The sequence below is a fragment of the Phacochoerus africanus genome, chromosome 3, assembly GCF_016906955.1.
Source record: "Phacochoerus africanus isolate WHEZ1 chromosome 3, ROS_Pafr_v1, whole genome shotgun sequence".
NCBI lineage: Eukaryota > Metazoa > Chordata > Mammalia > Artiodactyla > Suidae > Phacochoerus > Phacochoerus africanus.
In genome coordinates this window covers 45271478-45295820 of record NC_062546.1, presented here as the reverse complement: position 1 = coordinate 45295820, position 24343 = coordinate 45271478, and the positions used below count along the sequence as shown (strand labels likewise).

The following is a 24343-nucleotide window of genomic DNA, read 5'->3' as shown; positions in this document are numbered from 1 at the left end:
CTTTCTGAAATGATTCTGAGGAAAGGAAGGGCAGAGTAAGTCATCAAGAACAATCCTGAGTGCAGCATTGGGGTGGAGGTGGGGGGGGGAGTTTCCTGTTTTCATGTTCTTTTGCGACAGCATCTCACCCATAGCCTGGACTGTGTAAATGAAGTGATCATTAACCAAGGTAGGTTTACAGCAATAAAGACTGCCTTATTGAGAGATAATTCCTCTTTGTCTTCAGAAGTTATTCAGCTTTGGGCTCCATGCTCATTGCTGGCTGCTGGCTCTTGTTTCGTCCACTTTGTGTGAGTAATGTCTTAAGGCTTCCTCTTCATCCTTATGGGATCAGCACCTGCCTCTGGAACTCCCACAGTTAAAGCAGCTCCTTAGAGTTGGCTGGGCTGGAAACGACCCATTAGGCCTGGCCAATGTGCCAGAGGGAGGCTTGATCTTCATTTTTTTTCCAAAAGTGAAGGTTGATGGGAATTCGCTCAGTCATCATGGGCCTAACCAAGACTGTGCCTCCAAACCCGTAGGTTATCATGAGAGGCGCATCTGTGGTATTTATTGAGTGCATACTTGGGCACTTTCCCAGCTTGACCATGACATCAAGTGACAGGAAACTTTGGGCAGAGCTAGAGACTGAGAGGCATGGGGTTGCCCTCTCCTAACCGGGAAAATTAACTTTTCATTACACGGTGACCAGCTGTCCCAGTGGCCTGGGACAGAGAGGTTCCTGGACACAGGATTTTCAGATTTCAATCCGGGATGAGTTGGTTACCTGAGCTGAAACCCCTACTCCTCCACTGGTGGGAGGTATGGGGCTGACCCGTCATATGATGGGGCCGTTCAGCATGGCTGTTCTCTTGCTCTCTGTACACCCCCACTGCTGGACCAGTCCCTGCTTCACTTACACTCTGCTCCCTTGACCGACTTTCCCTCATAATCCTAGAGCCTAATGAGTAAATGCCTAGTACTTTCCAGCTGGTGATCCTATTGATCTGTAGATCAGAATGTCTCATTCCCCGTTATCAAAGGGGAGCTAAGGGGGGTGCTCCTCTCCTGGTTTCCCTGGTAACAACCTGACATCAATTCCTCCTGTAACTGATAACCTCCTTCCTTCCCTGGTAGTGAAGACTGCGCCGCCTCCTGCCTGATGTCCACCGCTCATGGTGGACAGGACCTTTTTTCTTCGAATGTGTAATATCCCCTCTCCATTAAATCGTTGATGTCTCTGTAGCTGACTCCAGGCTCTTCCTTTGGTCTTGTGGCTGGGCAGCTACAAGGCTGGCAGGCCCTCCGGGTGCCGCCCAATACCTTTGTGTTTATCCTTGCTCAGCCGTCTCCTCTGAGTCTTGCCTGTGCTCCGAGGTACTGTCAGGGGGAACAGTTTAAGGGATATAGGTGATGGACATGACCACTCAGATGCTGTCACATGTAATTGCTCATTTCAAATTTTATTTACAAGGATGAATGTGTTTTTCTTCTTCTTTTTTTGTCTTTTTAGGGCCACACCCTAAGTGTATGGAACGTATGGAAGTTCCCAGGGTAACGGTCCAATCAGAGCTATAGCCACCGGCCTACGCCACAGGCACAGCACCAAAGCCATGTCTTCAACCTACACCACAGCTCATGGCAATGCCAGATTCCCAACCCACTGAACGAGGCCAGGGATTAAACCCACCACCTCATGGATACTAGGCAGGTTCATAACCCGCTGAGCCACAAGAGGAACTCCCACAAGGATGAATATGTTCAATGGGACCTGAAGTGTTCACTCAGTGGGGACCTTAGGTCTTTGCAACATGTGCAAGAGTGTGTGTTTGTTCAACTGTGGTGAGAAACGTGGTTCAGACCGTCTCCTGACCCTAGAAGATGTTGTCCAAATGCAAGTGGTCTCCTGGGTTTTCTGTTTTCTCTGGTCCAAATGTTTGCACTGCTCAGATGTTTGATCTGGGACTCCCCCATCCCATAGCAATGTGCTGTAGTTTGTGCCCTGGCCAGGATGCCTCTCAGTGTATTGGGGTGACTCCAGATTGGATCACGGAGCCCACCTCCCATGACACAGTGGCAGGAACCATTTTTCACATTTCTCTCCCTCCTTCAGTTAGTGCCATGGAGAATAAAATAATGAATGGGCTGGTTAGGCTCTTCCAGGATGAGGTGGGAGTGACGATTCTAAAACCAGGCAGAGCGGGTAGCCTGTGCTGTGATATCGAAGCAGGTGGAAATTCATTCCCAGAAGCACAGATTAAGAGAGCAAAAAGGTCTCCTAGATTTTAAAATTAAGATTTAGGAGTTCCCGTCGTGGCGCAGTGATTGTCAAATCCGACTAGGAACCATGGGGTTGCGGGTTCGGTCCCTGGCCTTGCTCAGTGGGTTAAAGGATCCGGCGTTGCCGTGAGCTGTGGTGTGGGTTGCAGACGCGGTTCAGATCCCGCGTTGCTATGGCTCTGGTGTAGGCCAGTGGCTACGGCTCCGATTGGACCCCTAGCCTGGGAATCTCCATATGCCATGAAAGCGGCCCTAGAAAAGGCAAAAAGACAAAAAAAAAAAATTAACATTTAGAGTAATATCAAAGGGAGCCAACCTCCCCCCAAGCCAGAGATACGTATTTAGATAAGAATGCTGATCTAGGTGTTCCCATTGTGGCACAGTGGAAACGAATCCGACTAGTATTCATGAGGATTCTGGCTGTGGGTCAGGAATCTGGCATTGCTGTGAGCTGTGGCGTAGGTCTCAGACGTGGCTAGGATCCCACGTTTCTATGGCTGTGCTGTAGGCTGGCAGCTGCAGCTCCAATTTGACCCCTAGCCAGGGAATCCCCATATGCCATGGGTGCTGCCTCAAAAAGGCAAAAAAAAAAAAAAAAAAGCAAACAAACAAAAAAACAAAACAAAACAAAAAAGCTGATCTATTTTTAGATAAGAATGAACTAATTTATCTTTATTTATTTATTTATTTATTTTGCTTTTCAGGGCCGTACCCACCCCATATAGAAGTTCCCAGGCTAGGGATTAATTTGGAGCTGTTGCTGCCACCCTACACCACAGTTCACAGCAACGCCAGATTCTTTTTTTTTTTTTTTTTTGTCTTTTTGCCTTTACTTGAGTCACTCCCGCGGCATATGGAGGTTCCCAGGCTAGGGGTCGAATCGGAGCTGTAACCGCCAGCCTATGCCACAGCCACAGCAACGTGGGATCTGAGCCATGTCTGCGACCCACACCACAGCTCAGCAGTGCCGGATCCTTAACCCACTGAGCGAGGCCAGGGATGGAACCTGCGTCCTCATAGATATTAGTCGGATTCATTTCCTCTGAGCCACAATGGGAAATCCTAATTTATCTTTATTTTTCATTTAATCTTGTTTGTAATTGCAATTAGAGAGTGATACCTAATGTTTTAAGTGTTTCTTACAGTTTGGGGAAATATTATATACAAATGTTTAAAGTTGTATACAAATTGAATTAAGGAAAAGGGGGTCTGATTTCCTCATTCACATGTGTTATTGAGAAACATTATTTTAGCTGCAGATTGGACATTCTGATATATTAGTGTTAAATCTTGGTCTGAACCACATGAAATGATGTTTTTGTTGGTCAGAAAAATTGACCAACAATTATTGTGGTTCATTCTAACATATTTATACCCTTGACCTTTTTCTCTAGATACTAGTAGTTTAATCTATGAAGCTATTACTCTGGAGTAAATATATTAATAAACTGAGGAATCTGCTCCCACAGGAACTACCCTCCCTGTTCTGTCATTTTTTTCAAGTTCTGATTTTTTTCCTGAATTTCCTTTAAAGAGGCAAAATTAATTTTTTAAAAAATCAATGTACTAAAATATGGGAACTTTCAAGAAGAAATGGAACTGAAGGTAGAAGGCATCTTAGTCCAGGCAGAGACTCCTAAACTCCCAGCACCTTCTGCAATAATTTTGATGCAAATCCTTGGTCAGAGGTGATCAGAAGGTATTGCAGCCATGGAAATAGATGGAAAAGGCATCAGCTGCTTGTCTTTATTTCAGTGTGGCTCTTCCTATATCTTTTGAGGAGGCTGCTTTATTTGGCCCAGAATGAGCCCAGGATGGGGTTTTTGGTGCTTGTTTTCTTCTCCTTCAAAAGCACTTCCTTTGAAGGTCTAGGTAAAGCACTCCCTATAGGGTGGATGCCATGTCCTGTGTCACCGAATGTCCTATCTTTGGGGACCATCCATAGTTTGTTTAGTCCTGAAAATGATTCAGATCACTGTGACCTTGGATGTTAGGTTGTGGTTTGAAATTTAAATTGGTGTCGGAGTTCCCACTGTGGCTCAGCGGTTAACAAACCCGACTAGCATCCATGAGGACATGGGTTCGATCCCTGCCCTTGCTCAGTAGGTTAAGGATCTGGTGTTGCCATGTGCTGTTGTGTAGGTTGCAGATGTGGCTCAGATTCTTCGTTGCTGTGGCTGTGGTGTAGGCCAGCGGCTATAGCTCTAATTCGACCTCTAGCTGGGAACCTCCATATGCCACAGAAGCGGCCCTATAAAAGGCAAAAAGACAAAAAAAAAAGAAAAAGAAAAAGAAATAAAACATTCGCTGTGGACTGATGGATGGACTATAAGGTACTTTTATATATTGTTGTATACCTAATACTCGTGGTTCTAGGCCTTGCTTTAATTAGGAAAGGCAGGATCCTGATAGTCACATGTGTGCGTTTATACATAAGGCTTGTCCTGCTGCTGTAACAGAACCACACATGGGTAAAACTTACTGATGGTGAATACTATGCTTTGTGGCCAAGACTTCCTGGAACGTAATCCCCCACTAAATAGAGGGTGCTAAAGTGAAATCTAGTGTTCGACTGAATGATAACCTTTTCTAGAGATTTTGGGAGTATTTATACTGAAATTTACAAGGGCACATTATCTAGTCTTGTTCTTAAAATCACCCTTGACTCTTTTCTTCCTTATACCCACACATGGTATGTTGGTAAATCCTGTCTCCTCTGCCCTCTCTTATGACTGAGAATATATAAAGTCTCAATGGACAATGTGACAGTATTTAATAGTATAACATACATGTAATTAGAGTTCCAGAGGAAAAAGAAAGAAAGGTACAGAAAAAAACATGTTTAAAGAAATACTGGATGAAATTTTTCAAACTTCATCAAAAAGAGCATGATAGAGATGCAGGACCCTCAGTTAGCCCAAAACATCATAAATTTTTTTTAAAAAAAGCATACCTAGGTACATCATAGTCAAACTACTGATAACAAAATAAAAACTATATATACAGTGGCACTGCAATAAAAATATTGCTTACTTCTCTTTAGAAATAGAATCAGGAGTTTCTGTCGTGGTGCAGTGGAAACGAATCCGACTAGGAACCATGAGGTTGCGGGTTCGATCCCTGGCCTTGCTCAGTGGGTTAAGGATCCGGCGTTGCCGTGAGCTGTGGTGTAGATTGCAGATGCAGATCGGATCTGGCATTGCTGTGGCTGTGGTGTAGGCCAGCAGCTACAGCTCCAATTAAACCCCTAGACTGGGAACCTCCACATGCTGCCAGTGCGGCCCTAAAAAGACGAAAGAAAAAAGAAAGAAAGAAAATCAATCAGAAGACAGTAGAATAACAGTAAAAATTCTGAAAGAAAAAAAAAATCTATATCTGGGAAAAATATGTTTAAAATTTTAAGGCAGAAAAAGATATTTTCCTGATATAACTTATTACAGGAGATAAACACTAAAATATGGCAAAATAAAGTTCTCGGGCTTAAGGTAAATGACTCCAGATGGAAATCCTAATATGTAGGAGTTATAAATATTAGAAATGGTAAGGGAGTTCCTATTGTGGTGCAGTGGAAACGAATCTGACTAGGAACCATGAGGTTTCGGGTTCAATCCCTGGCCTCCCTCAATGGATTAAGGATCTGGCATTGCTGTGAGCTGTGTTGTAGGTCGAAGATGCGGCTTGGATCCTGAGTTGCTGTGGCTGTGGCATAGGCCGGCAGCTGTAGCTCTGAGTCATCCTCTAGCCTGGGAACCTCCATATGCCACAGTTGTGGCCCTAAAAGAACAAAAGATGAAAAAGAAAAAAGAAAAGAAATGGTAAGCATGTAAATAAATACAAAACATTTTAAAAAAAATGTACCCATCTTCTTTTCCCTACTTCTGGTGCTGCCACGCTGGTCTGAGACATTGTTCTCCTTTGATTGGGTTGCTGGTCTCTCTTTCAGGCTTGTCCCCTCAACAGAGTCTGTTCTCCACTCAGCAGCCAGTGTCACTCGTTGAACGTAAGTCAGTCTCAGCCCCTCCCTGCCCAGGACCCTCCAGTGGGTCCTCATCTCGAGCCCATTATTAGCCAGAGTCTGACAGTGGTCTCCCAGGCCTGCACCATCTGATCCCTTCTTACCTCCATCACCCCAGCTCTCCCAGCTCTCTGCTCAGTCACACTGGCCTCCTGGCTGTTCCCTGAACACACACTTACCTGAGGGCGTGGCCTGGACTGTTTCCTCCCTCAGAAATGCTCCTCCTTCCCCTCTCATCTACCTGGCTAGTCTCCTCACCTCCTTCAAGTCTTTGCTTAACTATAAACCTTCTTTTCTTTCTTTCTTTTCTTTTGAAGGGGGGTTTGTTAATGCAACTTTATTGTAGAAGTAGCTAAATAATATCATGCCCTCAAATTTTTAGGTTTTATTTATTGTTCTTGAGAAGCTTACTGATTATAAGCTTCTCAAGGACAATAAATTCTCACAGCAGCACTGTTTACAATAGCCAAGATATGGAAGCAAACTAACTGTCCATCAACAGAGGAATGATGGACAGTGTCTATACACAGTGGAATACTACTCAGCCATAAAAAATAATGATCTAATACCATTTGTAGGAACAAGAATGCAACTAGAGATTATCATACAAAGTGAAAATAAGCCAGAGAGGAATATCATGGTACTGCTTATATATAGAATCTAAAAAAGAGGTACAAATAAACCTTCCTTTCCTCTTAGCCTTTACCATAGCACTTTTTTCTTCTACCATAGCACTTCCTGCCTTTCAATTTACTCTATACTTTAACGTTTATTAGTTATAGCTTTTCTCTCTCTCCCTTCTCTAGAGTGTCTGTGTCATGATGGTGGGGTTTTGTTTGTTTATTGATGTGTCCCAGGCTTCTAGACTAGTAGAATGTCAATAATAAATATCTGTCAGATAAATGATTACTCACACAAGGGTGACAGATGGACCCTTACTGTCCTATGACCACAGGTGCCTCTTTTAAAAAAAAAATCAGATTTAACAAATTCTAGAGCCATTTTATTTCATTTTATTTTGGCCACGCTCACAACATGTGGAAGTTCCCTGGCCAAGGACTGAGCTTGCTTCACAGCAGTGACAACACTGCATCCTTAATCGCTAGGCCAGCAGGGAACTCGAAGTGCTGTTTTATGTTGCATTGATTTCAGACTTTATATTTTACATATTTACTGTTGGGAGGTGAGTCAAAGTTTTTAAAAAATAGCAATTGGTTGGGAGTTCCTGCTGTGACACAGTGGGTTAAGAATCTGACTGCAGCAGCTCAGGTCACTGCAGAGGTGTGGGTCTGATTCCTGGTTCAGTGCAGTGGGATAAGGATCCAGCATTGCTGTAGCTGGAGTGTAGGTTGCAGCCACAGCTTGGATTCAGTCCCTGGCCTGGGAACTTCCTTATGTTGTAGGTTTGGCCATAAAATTACCAAAAAACTCACAAAAATAGTAATTGGTCCCCTAGGCAGGAGGGAAGAGCAAGCTCCCAGGATGCTAATCCTTCGGGATCCAGGCCCACCCTCAGGCCACCTTTAACCTTAATTACCTCCTCTCTACAAATATGATCACTGGGGAGGGGGGGGGAGGCTTCATGATAGGAGTTTTTTTTCGGGGCAGGGGGGGACCCGCCTTCCTCAGGGCTCCAACCACCCTATGCAGATGCTTATACTTCCATTGTGTTTTTAACTACGATTTATTTCTCTGATTGTAGAAGTAACGCATGCTTCGAGTGGAAAGCAAGGAAAATGCAGAAAAATAGAAAGGAAATAAGAAACCATGAAGCCATACACACAAAAAATAGTAATTGGTGTAACCCTCTATGATTGTTTTGTTCTGATAATGACAGATTAGCCTCTGCCAACACCATTAGAAACTTCCCTCTGATTTTTATAGGTTTATAATTGGGGTGAGGCTCTCTTCAGGAAGGGACCACTCTTACATGGAAAATAATCTCCTGCCTTTGATTCCACTTCTCTGAAACCAGCTGATAAACCAAGTGAAAACACTGGGCATTGTAATTTTATGATGTGGCTTGGAATAGCCCCTGAGGCCATAGCATCCAGTGAACTCCCTTTTTCTTGCCTCTTGGTCTGGTCATTCTTGTGTCTCCTGCATATGGGAAAGCTCAGGGGTTCCACAGCTGCCTCTCCTGCTTCCCCTGAGATGATCCAGGCCCCCTTGCACAGACCTGGCCCTTCTGTCTTTGCCAAAGTTCCTTCCACATCCAGTTAGAATGTCTTTACCTTAGGCTTCTCTTCCCAACCTGCTTATCTAGATCTGTTCCTTTCCTTCCGGCCACACAGCCTCCTGGGAAGGTACAGGGAAACCCAGGACATGAAACTCTCAGGGCTGCCCTGGGCTTTGGGTGTCAGCCTCTTGCCTGTCCCTTCGTGTTGCACCTGAGCCCATTGCCCTGGGCACTCAGTCCTCTGTGCTCTGGTCTCCACCACCCTTTTAACTTGCTTCCTGTCACATCCTTGTGTTGCTGAAACTCAGCCTCTGTCCACTGTTGATGAACAGAAACGCAGAGACAGCATTTTGGGTGAAGGAGAAAAACACATGTTTTTTGTTGTTGTTGTTTTTTTGTTTTTTTTTAGAGCCGCACCCAAGGCCTATGGAGGTTCCCAGGCTAGGGGTTAAATCAGAGCTGTAGCTGCCAGCCTACACCATAGCCACAGCAACTTGGGATCTGAGCCACGTCTGCGACCTACACCACAGCTCAAGGCAATGCCAGATCCTTAACCACTGAGCTAGGCCAGGGATTGAACCTGCAACTTCATGGTTCCTTGTCACATTCGTTTCTGCTGTGCCACGAAGGGAACTCTTTTTATTTTTATTTTTTTGACGTAGGTTTATTGCTTTCAGCCAAAGGGGGCCACAGCAGGCTAATGCCTTAATGACTGTGCCCTCCCTGTCCCCGGGATAGAAGGTGGTGTTATAAGAGCCAGTGGAAAATGGGGCCATAGATAAGGATCAGGGTAGAGGCAAACTTGTATTGTCTTTCAAAGCTGGTGTTACTGGCCCCCAGGACTGGTTCTGGGGTCTTCCTTCTTGGAATGAAGAATGCTTCCTCAAGTAGTACTTCCCTTTGTTGCAGGGGGGATCCACTTCTGCAGAAAAACTCAAAGATATTGCTGTATATATTCTTTAAGGAGGAACCTGGACGCTGCCCCAAGGCTGCACTTTTGTCTCTTGACTGCTCCTCCCTGGTCTCTGCATCCTCTCCCTTCCCTGATTAGCAACTGCCCTTTGGAACTCAGGGAAGGTCATGGAGGCTGAAGCTTATTACCTATAACAAGAAATGGAGGACACAGAAAGGCTTGTGTGCCTAGGAGCTCCATGGCACTAGCTCAGTTATGCTTACAGGTGACCTTTGTTCCAGCCAAATGGGGAGACTTGCCACCTCCAAACACAGCCATGTGCTCTGCATGCTGGCTTTCCAAGAGCCACCAAGGTCACCTCCTGCTCCAGACCTTCTGCTCCCCCCACACCCCATCTATTGAAGACTCCAGTTACACATCTGTGTTTCTCTTTTAACCCTGTAGCTGGTATGCCTTCTGTTGTCACCATATGCTTGGTTCATTTCAACAAAAAAGCTACCTTAACTTCCATGCCCAGTTGTAAACCCTCAGGGTAAGGACTGGGTATTTTTTTTTTTCTTTGGGCCGCACCTGCGGCACATGGAAGTTCCCAGGCTAGAGTTCCCAGGCTAATCAGAACTACAGCTGTGCCACAGCCACAGCAATACCAGATCCAAGCCGCATCTGTGACCTACACCACAACTCACACAACATCACATCCTTAACCCACTGAGCGAGGCCAGGGATCAAACCCGAAAGCTCATGGTTCCTAGTTGGATTCATTTCCACTGCACCACAATGGGAACTCCTAGGTATTCTTTATTGTTCTTTCTGACCTCGCGTCTGATGCAGGATGTATGGACTCCATAGGTATTTCGTGGAACCGTGGAATGGTACTGTGTGAAAGGACTCTGGAAATAAAGCCATTATTTAGTTTGGAGTTTTTAAACTGTCCTGATTTTTATTTTTATTTTTATTGCTTTTTAGGGCCACATCTTCAGCATATGTAAGTTCCCAGGCTAGGGTTTGAATAAGAGCTACAGCTGCTAGCCTACACCATAGCCACAGCAACACGGGATCCAAGCCACATCTGTGACCTACACAACAGCTCACAGCAATGGCACATCCTTAACCCACTGAGTGAGGCCAGGGATCGAACCCACATCCTCATGTAGCCTAGTTGGGTTTGTTATCCTCTGAGCTATGAAGGGAACTCCTGTCCTGATTTCTAAATATTTTGTCCCCTTATATCTTCCATAACTAATGTTGTATTTTCTCAGCAACAATTCACTGATTTTTTTAGTTTGGAAAACTGTAGTTACCATAGACAAACATCAGTCTGGTATACGTAGACATACTTTACCCTGTTACATGTATGACATGTGATTAAAGAAGCATCAAGGGTGGAGTTCCCGGCGTGGCACAGTGGTTAACGAATCCGACTAGGAACCATGAGGTTGTGGGTTCGGTCCCTGCCCTTGCTCAGTGGGTTAACGATCCGGCGTTGCCGTGAGCTGTGGTGGAGGTTGCAGACGCGGCTCGGATCCCGCGTTGCTGTGGCTACAGCTCTGATTCAACCCCTAGCCTGGGAACCTCCATATGCTGCGGGAGCGGCCCAAGAAATAGCAACAACAAAGACAAAAGACAAAAAAAAAGAAAAAAAGAAACATCAAGGGTGAGTGGTTTAAGCTCCCTTTGCTGTCCTCCTTTTCTTCTTCTAGGAAGTTTTATGGAGTCCCTTTGGGAATTATTCTTAGAGTTCTCTCTGTTGTGAAACTAAATAGGGTATGAGTAATAAACTGGTAATAAATCAAAGTAGATACTTTTTCACACTCATTCAAACCAGAAGCTTTTTCCCGGCCACAGCTCAGGTACAGCTACAAAATAATAATCATACATTCATTCCTTCATTTCAGCAAATATTTATGGAGTGCCTGCTACATGCCAGGTTGATAATATGAATAAATCAGGCAAAAGTCCGCACCTTCATGAATCTTACCTTCCAGGAGGTGAAAGAAGTAAAAAAACAAGATGGGAAGTGTGCCAGGGAATGAAGAGGGGGCAGAGAATGCTGAAGCAGGAGTGAGAATTGCAATTTAAAATGGAGTGATTGGGAGTTACCCTGTGGTGCAACAGATTAAGGATCCAGTGTTGTCGCTGCAGTGGCTCAGGTTGCTGCTGTGGTGCAAGTTCGATCCCTGGCCTGGGAACTTATATATGCCCCAGGCATGGCCAAAAAAATAAAAATAAAACATCAATTAAAAAATGTAAAATAGGGTGTTTGGTAGAGGTCTGAAGGTGATGAAGTAATGAGGTCTATGGGAAGAACGTTCTAGGCAGGAAGGACAGTAGCTCTGTGTGGGAAGTGTCTCCTTATGTGTGAGAAGCAGTATAGATGCCATTCCACAGAAGAGAGGGTGGGGAAGAGGACGAGGAGACCTCAGAGGTCAAGGTCGATGCTTCAGACCCCTTCAATCCTTTAAATGAAGGTTTGTCCATCTGGCACTACTGATGTTTTGAGCTGGATGGTTCTTTGTCATGGGGTCATTGTAGGATGTTTAGCAGCTTCCCTGAACTCTACCCGCTAGATGCCAGGAGCATCCCCACCCTCACCCCTGCCTCCCAAGTTGCGACAACTAAAAATGTCTCCAAGTGTTGCCAGATAATCTGCACAGGTGCAGACTCACAGCAGATTGAGAACTGTCACCTTGGACTAAAGTAAAGACTTTGTTACTCAGGGTGGGTCTGTTCCTTTGCCAAGACTCCTCTAGCACTGTGTTGAGAATAAGTTGAAAGAGGAATGAGGCAGTTGGGGGGGGGGGGGGGCTGTGGGAAGGTGGGGGAGGTTGGCAAAAATCCAGGTGGGATGGGAGAGTACCTGGAATTAGACCCTGGGTGGGCTGGGGTTGGCAAGGAGTGATCAGACTTGGGCTGTTTTGGGTGATGAGCCATCAGGATTTGTGGTAGATGAGGTATCAAGCGTAAAAGAGAAATCAAGGGAGTTCCCATTGTGGCTCAGCGGAAATGAATCTGACTAGTATCCTTGAGGATGCAAGTTTGATCCCTGGCTTCGCTCAGTAGGTTAAGGATCCAGCGTTGCCATGAGCTGTGTAGGCTGCAGACATGGCTCGGTTCTGGCGTTGCTGTGGCTGTGGTGTTAAGTCAGTGGCTACAGCTCCAAATCAATCCCAAGTTTGGGAACTTCCTTAGACAGTGGGTGTGGCTCTAAAAAGACAAACCAAAAAAAAGAAAGAGAGAGAGAGAAAAATCAAAATGAGCCCCAGGGACATGGGACTGAGTACAGAGGTTGCAAGGGAGATGCAGGTTTCCCAGGAACATCAAGAGTTTGGATTGTGCAGTTCCCATTGTGGCTCAGTGGTTAATGAATCCGACTCGTATCCATGAGGATGCAGGTTCGATCCCTTGCCTCTCTTAGTGGGTTAAGGATCTGATTGCCGTGAGCTGTGGTATAGGTTGCAGACTCAACTCGGATCTGGCATTGCTGTGGCTTTGGAGCAACACAGCTGTGGTTGGAGGCTACAGCTCTGATTCGACCCTAACCTGGGAACCTCCATATGCCACAGATGCAGCCCTAAAAAAAAAAAAAAGAAAAAAAAAAGTGTTTGGATTGAACATGTTGCATTTGAGGACATTGCCCATCCTCTGACTTCTCCTTCACAACCCCCCAAAAGGTGGGTGTTCTCTCCTTAAAGCATAAAATCCCACAGAGTTTCATGAACACCCAAAGACACACACCCATACAGAGCAGGACCAGGATTTTAATGTAGAAATGTCTGGCCACTAACCCCATTCTTCTGGATATACCTCAAAGTGATTCTGGATGGCTCCTGAAGTCCCCAACTTGAGGTCAGTAAGTTACAGTATCTTATACCCTTCCCTCCTAGAGGTTAATTCAGCAGAGTAATTTTTCATGAACTGAAATTCTGCTAAATGCTAACATTTCGAATGAAGACAGTCATTCTTTTTGCATTTTATTAGGAGGCATGCAAACAAAGAGAAACTTTAGAAAGTAAAACAGGCCACCTGGCATATCAGGGAGTAGGGTTTTTAGTTAATTGGATTTTCCACACTCCAAGTCACCATTTCTCCTGCTGGGCCCTCCCTGGCCTGGCTGCTCAAAGGCTCTGTGGTCGGTTGCGTTGGAAAGCCTATCTTGGGTCCCTTTCTTGGGGATTTACTATGCCAATCAGCAGGCTGCTTCTTCTCCTAAAATGTGTTAAGCATCTCACAGGCACAAGAGGCCTTTAAACCGTTTTCCCATCTTGTACCTATTTCTCTGGGTCTGCCGTAGTCAAGGCTGTGTCCTTGATCCATATGTTCCTCAAAGACACATGTCCCTGATGCTTCAGTATGATCCTAGCAGGCCATTTTATCCCCCTTTCACTTTTCTGCCAAACCTTCTGATCTTTTCGCTATGCCCCCACCAGCCCCCCTGAGCCATGAACCTGAATGGATTTTCTTGAAGTAGATCCTGAGACCTTCTGCATCGTCCAGACTCTAAAAGAAGGTTCTCTATCTCTTTCCGTTATGTAATTGTGTGTTAAAACTGTGGGACTCAACAAAGTAATTGCCACCCCAGCGTTGTCAGCAGTTGGAGCTATTGAACTGGCAGCGGGGAGCTGTATGCCATGATTGATTTCCATGGGTGTTTGGGAGGCCTGGAGGTGACGTGAGCTGAGCTGCTCTGAAGAGCTGTCCGCAGGCCTCGCTGTTGTTACAAGTTGTATAGTCTTGTGGTGACTTAACCTAAAATAAAACAGAACACTGCTGTTTCTCTTTTCTCTGAGAATAATCACTGCCAAGGGAGCTGTCTTGGGGGTCCCTGGCAGTTTATTCTTGTTGAGTTCTTGGCAGGGCCAGCTCATGGCCGTGTGACCTGGGTAGTTACACAAGCTCTGGACTCAGAAGGGCTCTGTGTTTAGTTTAGTGTTCTGCTCTCCGTGTCTTGAAAACCTTAACAGCAAGGGGACCTGTCCTCTGGCTGTGGGCCCTGCAAATGTTATAGTCTGGTGCTGATCCTAAGAGCTGGCCCCAGTTCTGGCCTTCAGAGCTTCTGGGGGAAGCCACAAAAAAGCAAGGAAAGTCTTTCAGGGTGACTTTTTTTTTTTTTTTTTGTCTTTTTAGGGCCACACCTGCAGCATGTGGAGGGTTCCCAGGCTAGGGAACCAGGAGCTAGCTTGAATCAGGAGCTGTAGCTGTCAGCCTACGCCACAGCCACACCAGATCTGAGCTGTGTCTGCAACCTACACCACAGCTCATGGCAACACCAGATCCTTTAACCCACTGAGCAAAGTCAGGGATTGAACTTGCCTCCTCACAGATGCTAGTCAGATTCATTTCCGCTGAGCTATGCCGGGAACTCCCAGGGTGACTTTTATGGTACTCTCACACTTGTTCTTTAAATGCCGCAGTTTAGGGTTCAAGAATTGGGGCATCTATCCATTGACTTGAGGAAGGAACATATTTCCAGATGGAGGACCATTCTGGGATGTCAGCAGTAGCTGTTGTAAGTACTGTTGCGCAAAAGGAAACTGTGTGTATCCCAAGCCTTTCTCAGGGTGTATGTTCTAGTTGAAACTAGTGCTAATCATCTGTATGTAAAACAAGTTTCCAGATGAAACACAATGTGCTTCCTGATTAGCAGTATTGCCAAGGTGAAGGTTAACTACTGCAGTTCATTCATTCATTCAGCCAACAAACTAGCACCTGCAGTGTGCTGGTTACTGTGTTAGGAGGAAGGGAGGAGTGGTGTCTCATTTTGAGTTTCCTCCAAAGCAGATCCTGTGACAAAAGTTTTGAGTGGGAGTGATTTACAGGGGAGGTGATCCCAGGAAATCCTGGTGGGAAAGGAGAGAAGTAAGACAAATGAAGGGGGCCTGTACAGGGTACGTTATCTAGGAGGTTGCCACTGTGGGCATCTGGGGTGCAGTCCCTCTGGGGACCTCCGTAAGAAGTGTAGGACAGGCTTCAGAAATGTCCCACAGAAGGATGTGGAGATTGGCTATTTAGCCACTAACTCCCACCTGCCTTTGTATGAGAGGTGCCCCTGGGCATCTCTGGCTGCCCCTCCTGCCAACATGAACACAACTTTTGGGGCAGAGAAAGCTTTTAGGCAAAGAATCACAACCACTTGCAGCAGAAGCTCTGGATGGACGTGAGATGGGCAAGTGACAAGAGCAAAAGGGACTGAAGAATGGCAGAAGTTGAGGCTGCCATTTCGGATAGATTAGTAGAGAAGGCCTTTCTGAAGAGGTAGCATTTGAGTGGAGACCTGAATGAAGTAAGAGAGTCACCTAAATGTCCAAGACGGAGGGAACAGCCAGTGAAACAGCCCTGGACCAGAGCCTGTGTGGGGCTTTGGGGAAGAGTAGGGAGGCTGCATTGGATGGATCAAAGCGACGAGAGGCGGAACAGGAGGTACACAGAATAGTCAGCAGCTGGCGGCAGGGCTGGGCATTGAGTTCAGAGGGTGTGGAGAATTTGTTGGGGAATTTGAGCAGGGGAGGGACATGGTCAGATTAATGTTTTATAAAGGGAAGCCCTGCCTTCAAGCTGGGGAACAGACTGGGGGTGAAGATGGGGGGGGGTGCAGAGAGCAGAAGGGAGATGATGCAGCCAGAGCAGAGTTCAGGGGGTCTGGAGGTTCTTGAAAGGAAAGCCAGCTGAACATACTCCTTTAGGGCTGCAGTGTTTGCTCCCAGCCCAAGCAGCTTCTCCAGGCATGGTTCCATATCTGGCCTACCAACATGGCTCTTGGTTTTTCTTGGCTCTGAGGGTCCTGCTTCTCAGCTCTGTTCTTGACAGGGGGTCTTTGTCTGCCTTTCTCCCTTCTCAGGGCTGTTAGGCTTTAGCTCTATCCCATCACCTCAGGCTGGCACCTTGGGCTGCTGTGCCCTTTCCCCAAACCACTGCCTTTCTCTGGTGCCCTGGCTCTTGGGTACAGCATGGTCTGCGTCATGGGTGCACCTGATGGGCATTCGTGGTTTGACCGTGACATTTACGTTTGAGCTGCTTGGCTCACTTTCATCCTTGGGTGTATTGCAGTTGAGGGTTTGGGGCTCTTATGTGTAGCCAAAGGATTCATGCAACAAAATTCCTCATCCTCTTCTTAAGGAAGCTTAGCTCAGCTGGCTCCCTGCATCACAGACTACAGCATCTGTGAGTTCTGAGTGTCTGACAAGTCTGACGTGGGAGCATCATCAGACAAAGACACCGCCGATGACTTTTACACTCCACCAACCTCACGCTCTCTCGAGCACTTGGCCTGAGAAGGAGGGTACCAAAATATCTAGATGCTCAAGCCCCTTATGTAAAATGGCACAGTGTTTGTGTATAACCTATGAACACCCTCCTATATACTTTAAATCATCTCTAGATTACCTAGAATGCCATGTAAATCCTATGTGTATAGTTATCAGTATGCTGTAAACTCAAATTTTGGAACTTTCTGGGATTTAAAAAAAATTGGGGGTGGGGGTTCCCGTTATATAGCTCAGTGGGTTAAGAACCCAGTGTTGTCTCTGTGAGGATGCAGGTTCAATCCTTGGCTATGTTCAGTGGGTTAAGGATCCACCATTGCCATAAACTGTGGCACAGGCCATGGATATGGCTTGGATCCTGTGTTGCTGTGGCTGTGGTACAGGCTGGTAGTTCCAGCTCTGATTAGACCCCTAGTCTTGGAACTTCCATTTGCTGCAGGTGTAGCTATAAAAAGAAGGAAAAAAAATTTTTTTTGATCTGCTGTTGGTTGATTCTGTGGGTGCAGAACCTGCCAAAATAGAAGGCTGACTGTATAGGCGTTGTTATCAAAATGTTTTTATTTTACAAATGTACCTCCACACAAAACTGCTGAAGACTAAATTCAGGAAATTTTGGCTACATATTTTCGCAAGGCATTGTTTCATATAGCTTTAAAATCCACATTTTTTCTCATTTCCTTGCTTCATTTCAGGGTTGAGGCAGTTATTTTAAAAAAATTCAGAAGTGACCCCAGGACAATTGGCAGTGACCATAGATGGGACATCCAAGCATGTTTGCTTGCTGTGCAGTTATTTTGTGCCTTGTCCTCAAGCTCCTTTACAGAAATCCTTTAGTGGTTAGTCTGTCCTGTTGAGTATGGTGTCACAGAGTGTCAGCTTTCACTTTGGTCAGTGAAGAGATGGCTGGATCCTAGGAACATACTAAGAAAGTTGGTTTTTCTCTGGAAACCAGCTCAGGTTTAGGTTAGAAAAACAGGCTTAAAAACAAAACCCAACAACCCCTAACATAATAAGAATTAAATGAAAATTTCTTGTTTGTATCAACTGTTCAGTTTTGTATGAAAGCATAAGGCAGATTCTTTTCAGCTGTCTTGGGCTGGGCTTCTCACACTTTAATGTGATATAAATCACCTGCAATTATGTGAAAATGCAGATTCTGCATTTCTTTCTTTCTTTTTTCTTTTCTTTTCTTTTTTTTTTTTTTTTTCTAATTTTAAGGGCTGAACCCACAGTATGTGGAAGTTCCCTGGCTAGGGGTCTAATCGAAGCTGCAGCTGCTGGCTTATGCCACAGCCACAGCAATGTAGAATCTGAGCTGCACCTGCAACCTATACCACATGGCAATGCCGGATCCTTAACCCACTGAGTGAGGCCAGGTATTGAACCCACATCCTCATGGATACCATTCAGATTGGTTAACGCTGAGCCGCAACTGGAACTCCAGATTCTGCATTTCTGATAAGCTTCCAGATGGTCCTGGTGCTGCTGGTCCAGTGGGCATCCTATGGGGACAAAATTTGCTTTAGGATCCACCTTCCTTGATTGTGGGGGCATATCTGTGCTTCGGAGAGGGGTTGACCATTTTGGAAGAAAAGATTTTGGAGGTCAAGTTAGCCTGAAAATTTTTCAGATACAGAAAACCATTTTCCTACTGACATGACTTCTTGAGTCAGAATCAGAGGAAAAGGAGAGGTGTGATAAAGGAGAAAGTTCTTGGCTTTTTGACTCTGGGTGGAGAACATCTCAGTGGCTTCTCTTCTCCAAGGAGGGTTCCTCAGAGTTTGGAGACCTCTGAAGTAACTGAATTTGCAGTTGTGGTTGAGTGCTTATGACTTCACATGGAAGCTGCTGAGCCTGGCTCAGGAATGCAGAAAGCAAGGCTCACAGTTTTGAGCAGGAAAGGACCTTAACTTTGACGAAAGGAGAGGTAGAGATGTGGGAAGCATTTCAGGCAGTCATTATAAAGGCAGAACTCTCTTCTCCTTAGCAACCGTCTTTGCAAAGGGAACAGAAGCTTGGAATAGCAGCGGTCCCTATAGAGAAATCTGTGTGCAGACAGAATCAAAAGCAATTGAAACAAGTTTGTACTAATGACTTTGGGGACCAGAGTGCCCCGAGAATGGAAGAGGAGGGCTTTATTATCAGGGGTGACCTCTAATTTGCAATTAAAATGACTTCGGGGCATGTAGATGGATACTTGGGCGGGAGGGTTGTATATATGTGGGTGGTGCTCAGTGAATTTCTTTATCTTGGACTTTGGATGAGGAATGTCTTTCCTCTGCTTCTTGAAAGCTCAAGTAGTGGCAGATGTTTCTTATTTTCCTGCTGGTTTCTGTTCCTGGGAATAAAATAAGGATTGGCATACGGAATTCATCGTAAGCAAAAATTCTTACACTAGGGTGGGCAATTGGGGAACAAAAGGGCATTGGCTGTCATTAATAAATCAAGGCAAAGAAGGGCTGTGGAAAGGCAAAGAGGTGAGGGCTAGAAACAACCACTCCTGTGACCATGGGCAGATTATAATCCTCTTTTAGCATCAGATTACTCTTCCGTAATGACCATCATAATGCCTTCCATCGGTGGTTTGGAGACTGTGTTCATAAAGTGTCTAGAAGAATATTGGGTTTTTAGTCAGTGGAAGAGTTGTTTTAGAAAGGCGTCTTGAGATACAGCTTATGATGAGCTTTCAGGATGAGAGCTGGTGTTCTGAATTGAGTTTACACTTGAATTTTATCAATTGGGTAGAGCAACAAGGACCAGGGATGGTAGAGAATACAAGATGCCAAGAAAGCAGGATGCTCAGAGTAGTAGGATAACGAATTAATCTTCTTCACAAACAAATAGTTTACTTCCAGAGCTCTGGGCACATTGAGGGAAGAGGTGAAATACTTGGGGCTAATATAATCATTAGAGGAGGGTTAAGTTCTGAACTTAGACAATTTATTACAAGAACTTACAGAATTCTTAGGTGCTTCCAGTCCAAGGACTGGGTAAACCCTTCTGCTTCTTTTTCTTCTAATCACCTTGTAGCAGAGAGACTTTGCTCACAACTCTTTGATTGCCCATTAACCCATCTCCCAGGGTCTCTCTAGGACCTGCCCTGGACTTGTACCCTCCAATATTGGAGGTACTTGCCTCCTGGGCTGTTGAGTGCTTAACATGTTGGGGAGTTTAAGGTGAGGTGTGCTTGCAAGTTTAAAATACACTCCAAATTGCAAAGACTTAGTATGAAAAGAAAAAAAAAAAAGAATGTAAACTCATTGGTAATTTTTCAATATGGAATACATCCAAAAATGACAGTCTTTTGGATATATTGGTTTAAAATATATGATTGAAATTAATCTGGCCTGTTTTTACTTTTCTAATGTGGCCTACTAGAAAATTTTAAATTATACATGTGGCTGGCATTTTTATTTTATTTCCTTATTGGACATCACTGGTCCAGCCTGTACTGAGACCTGTATAGGAAGATCCTAGAGAGGTTTACATCATCCAACTCCCCTGTCCCCAAACAGAAACAAATCCAAACCTTGTACTGACTTAGAGGAGCTTCCTGATCTAAAGTTCTGTTGTCCTTTCTCAGCAAAAGGAACCCTGATTGTGCAAGTTAACTACCTTCCTATTAGGAAGGTACATTAGGTCTGTCCAAGTAGTCTCAAAGTTTTTTTTTTTTCCCACTGTACAGCAAGGGGGTCAGGTTATCGTCTCAAAGTTTTGACACCATTTATATTCGGATTTTTCTTTTTCTTTTTTGATTTTTTCTTTTTGTCTTTTTAGGGCCACACCTGCAGCACATGCAAATTCCCAGCCTAGGGGTCAAATTGGAGCTGTAGCTGTCAGCCTGTACCACAGCCACAGCAATGCAAGATCCGAGCCATGTCTGCAGCCTACACCACAGCTCACAGCAGTGCTGGATCCTTTAACCCTCTGAGCGAGGCTCGAGATCAAAACTGCATCCTAATGGACACTAGTCAGGTTCTTAGCCCACTGAGCCACAGGGGGAACTCCCTGGATTTTTTTTATATGTTGTTTTCAGTCAGCATTTGACAACTAAAAGGCATTGTTTTCTGGTTTTTGGTTTTTTGCCAAGCTCAGGGCGTGTGCAGCTCCCCAGCCAGGGGGTTCATTGCCACAACTGCAAGCTGAGCCATGGCAGTGACAATGCCAGATCCTTAACCTGCTGAGCCACCAAGATACTCCAGAAAGACAGTGTTTTGTCTGAGGGTGTTTGTCTCTAAAACACATTCCCTTCCTCTTGAGACAAACACAATAAACAAGTATTGATTCACAGGGGAAAAAAATCCCTCTTGGTCAACGTTTATCTTGTTGTAAAAATAGAAGAAAGAAAAGTGTAGGTTTGCATCAATTAAGTGGTATCACAGTTAAGGGGTCCCTTTTTTCATGGATTCAGGAATCACAAAGTAGATTTATCCTTTCTGGTTCCAAGTTGTCAGGGAGTTATTGCAAGGGAGTTGCAGTCCTATTTCTGCAGCAGAACTAATGTGAGAGGAGAATGGTAAATTAAATAAGGGCATGGTGATTTAGCCAGCTGCTTCAGTGCCCTGAGTGATCACTCATAAGATGCAAATAAATGGAGGGCTTTGTGCTATTAAATAGAGTTATGGTTTTCAGCTTCCAAGAAATACTGTGATGTGGCTGAGTGGTCATATTAATGGGATATTTTTGGTCACTCGTTTGTCCTTAGATTTTCTCAGCTCCAGAGATGGGAATGATTAACATTGCACTCTAATCATGAGGACTAGAGGGGATGGCGTGTTGATAAATGGGAATTGAAGAACAGCTTATGAATGCTTTCACCAGCATATCACTGTGTTCCCAGATTTTGATTTAATGTTTTATTTCTCTTTCTTGAAGGCCATCTATGGAAACAGTGGAGAGCTTGTTTAGCTCTCATTCAGCCTTTGGTGAATCCTCAGAGTTGAGAGGGGCATCATGGGGGCTGTAATGCATTCTCTGGGAGAACTTTAGGGTTTCAGAGGTGCTTGATATGGTCGGCGTATGCTCTTATGGAGTGTGGGGGTGAGAACAAAGATTGACAGTGGGATGCTATTAATAAGTATTACTAAATGTTGAAATAATACTTTAACTTTCTTAAGAATTGCCTAAATAGTCTACTCATTTTGTTCGTTTCTTTTAATGCTATTGGTTGCAGGAGTATAACTAGGGAAGTACACTGGGCCTGCCTTGAGAAGAGGAGGATTGCCAGTGTAGCAATCTACTCTGCTAATGTAGAATAGGAAGGTAAATACACTTCCCCATCCTAAGGTTTTCCTTGGGTTACCCTGGTGGAAAGTTTCATTCATTCATTCATTCATTATTTATTAAACCACTTAAGGTGTGTAATGTTCCTACTTAAAGTGTAGGAACATTGTATGAGGTAATGAGAATAAACCTAAAGTACAGTGGTTTAGTACTTGGTTCCAAGTTGGCTTTCTCATTGTCCCCATCTCTGGGGGAATCCTGAGGAACGTGTTAGCGAGGCATTGACTCCTTCTCTCAGGCTTGAATCTTAGTTGGCGAGGACATTGAAATCAAGGGGAAAGTTGTGTGTGTGTATTTACAATTTCAGTCTCTCTGGTCTTTTGAAACTATGTTAAATTTCTATAAAATTATTCTCAGTCTTGAAACATTAGGTTATCTTTATAACAAGTGGTTTTCATCTTAAAAACATCCTTCACTTTCTGAGAGAAATGAAAAAGATTTGTATGCTGAGCCCCAGGTCTTCCAGATTTTTATTATGCTAGACAATTGGTATAATAGATGAAACTTTTGAAATTATAATTTACTATTTTGAGTCTTATCTCTTCCTGCATGTTGGTTCATGCTCTCCATTGCATTAATCTTCATCTATTTACATTTCAATCATTTTGTTTATCTTTTTTTAATCCATTCATCTGGATAATTCCTGTCAAACTTGGCTGCTGTAGCTGATATGGAATATATTACATAAGTCATTAAGGACAGAAGAGAAAGAATGGTATTCTGATTTTGATCTTTATTCAGAATTCTTCGTGACTGTCTGTCAATGGCTGATGGCAGCAAGTGTTCCAAAAGCTTCTTATTGGAAATGGCAGTCTTAGTTTCCTGTCTTCACTCTTGACTTTCAAAACTTGGTCACTAGCTAGTCAATACAGTTGCTGTGTTTCAGGTTCGTAAAAATCCTTGTGGAAATTATTATTTCCATTATTTCCATTATATTTCTCATTATTTCTCAGACTAAATGATTTTGTTTCTTTAACTCTTTTGATGCTAGTTTTCAGCTTTGAAGTCACTTCCCTTTTTTTCTTTTTTTCTGTTTTCTTTTTTTGCTTTTTAAGATCTCACACTCGGCATATGGAGATTCCCAGACCAGGGGTGGAATCGAAGCCAAAGCTGCTGGCCTATGCCACAGCCACAGCAATACCAGATCCAAGCTGCATCCAACCCACAGCTCACCTGGATCCATAATCCACTGAGTGAGGCCAGGGATCGAACCTGAGTCCTCATGGATACTGGTTGGGTTCATTTCCTCTGTGCCACAACAGGACTCCAATTTCGCTTTCTTCAACTACACTTGAAATCTGTCAGCCAGTTCATCACCTCTGCATTCAAAATAGGTACTGAATCAACCACTTTCCCCAATGTCAACTGTTAACCAGCATTGACCAAGCCACTGTCATCATTCATCTGGGTTCTTGTTGAGCAGCCTATTAATTGAACCTAGCAGAATCTCTGTGAGGATGTGGGTTCAATCAATAGCCTCACTCAGTAGATTAAGGATCTGTTGCTGCTGCAAGCTGCAGTGCAGGTCAGTATAGGTTGCAGATGCAATTCAGATTTGGTGTTGCTGTGGCTGTGGGTTAGGCCTGTAGCTGCAGCTCCCATTGGACCCCTAGCTCAGGGACTTCCATATACTGAAGGCCCAGCCATGCAAAAAGAAATAAAAAATAAAAATAAAACTTAGGTCAGATATGTAACTCTACTGTTTTACATGCTCCATTTTTTTTTTTTTTTTGGACCACGCTCATAGCATGTGGTAGCTGCCTAGCCAGGGATCAAACCTGAGCCACAATAGTGACAACACCAGATCCTTAAATCCTTGAGTGACCAGGGGATTCCAAGGGCTCCATTTTCTAATTTCATCTCCTTTCAGTGTTCCCCTGCTCACTCCACTGTGCTCCAGCCACACTGATCTCTTCAGCCTTAAAACATGCACTCTGGTCAGGGTCTTTGCACCTGCTAGTCCTCTTCCTAGAATTCTCTTCCTCCAGAACCTCACAAGGCTTACTCCATCACTTCTCTTAGGTTGTTGCTCAAAGGTTGCTTCATTAAAGAGACCCCACTGGAGGCCCTTATCTAAAATAGAAACATCCTCTTCCTTTCCCCTTCCCCCTGATGGAAATCCAATAAGTATTTTTTTGAATGAGTGAAACAAATATTTTTCATGAGAGACGTTTAATTTCCTGTTCTATTTATGGGAATAGATAAGGGATGCATAAAATGATCCTTAGCAGAAGAGGACATGTAAATATTACAACAGAGTAGTAAAAAAATAAGACATGTTAAAGGTTCAAAACCGTGTATTTAGTTTTCTTAATTTAAAGTACAAACAGTAGCAGAACAAAGTCAATACATTTTTGAACAATGGAGATATTTCTTGGAATACTAACATTTGTAACCTGATCATTATGCAAATATGTAATATTGCTGGTATAATT

General features: G+C 44.3%; 1 protein-coding gene across 7 annotated transcripts in view; it reads left to right on the top strand.

Annotated features, from left to right (window-relative positions):
• PLCB4 (phospholipase C beta 4) overlaps positions 1-24343 on the top strand; it is a 485858-nt gene that overhangs the window by 140672 nt on the left and 320843 nt on the right. Inside the window, exon 2 of one of the 7 annotated variants that reach the window (XM_047771686.1) lies at positions 6203-6259. The exons of the other annotated variants lie outside the window; for them this stretch is intronic. The gene's annotated coding sequence lies outside the window, so the exon portion shown is untranslated. The remainder of the gene's footprint in view (positions 1-6202; positions 6260-24343) is intronic. 7 annotated transcript variants of the gene reach the window in all.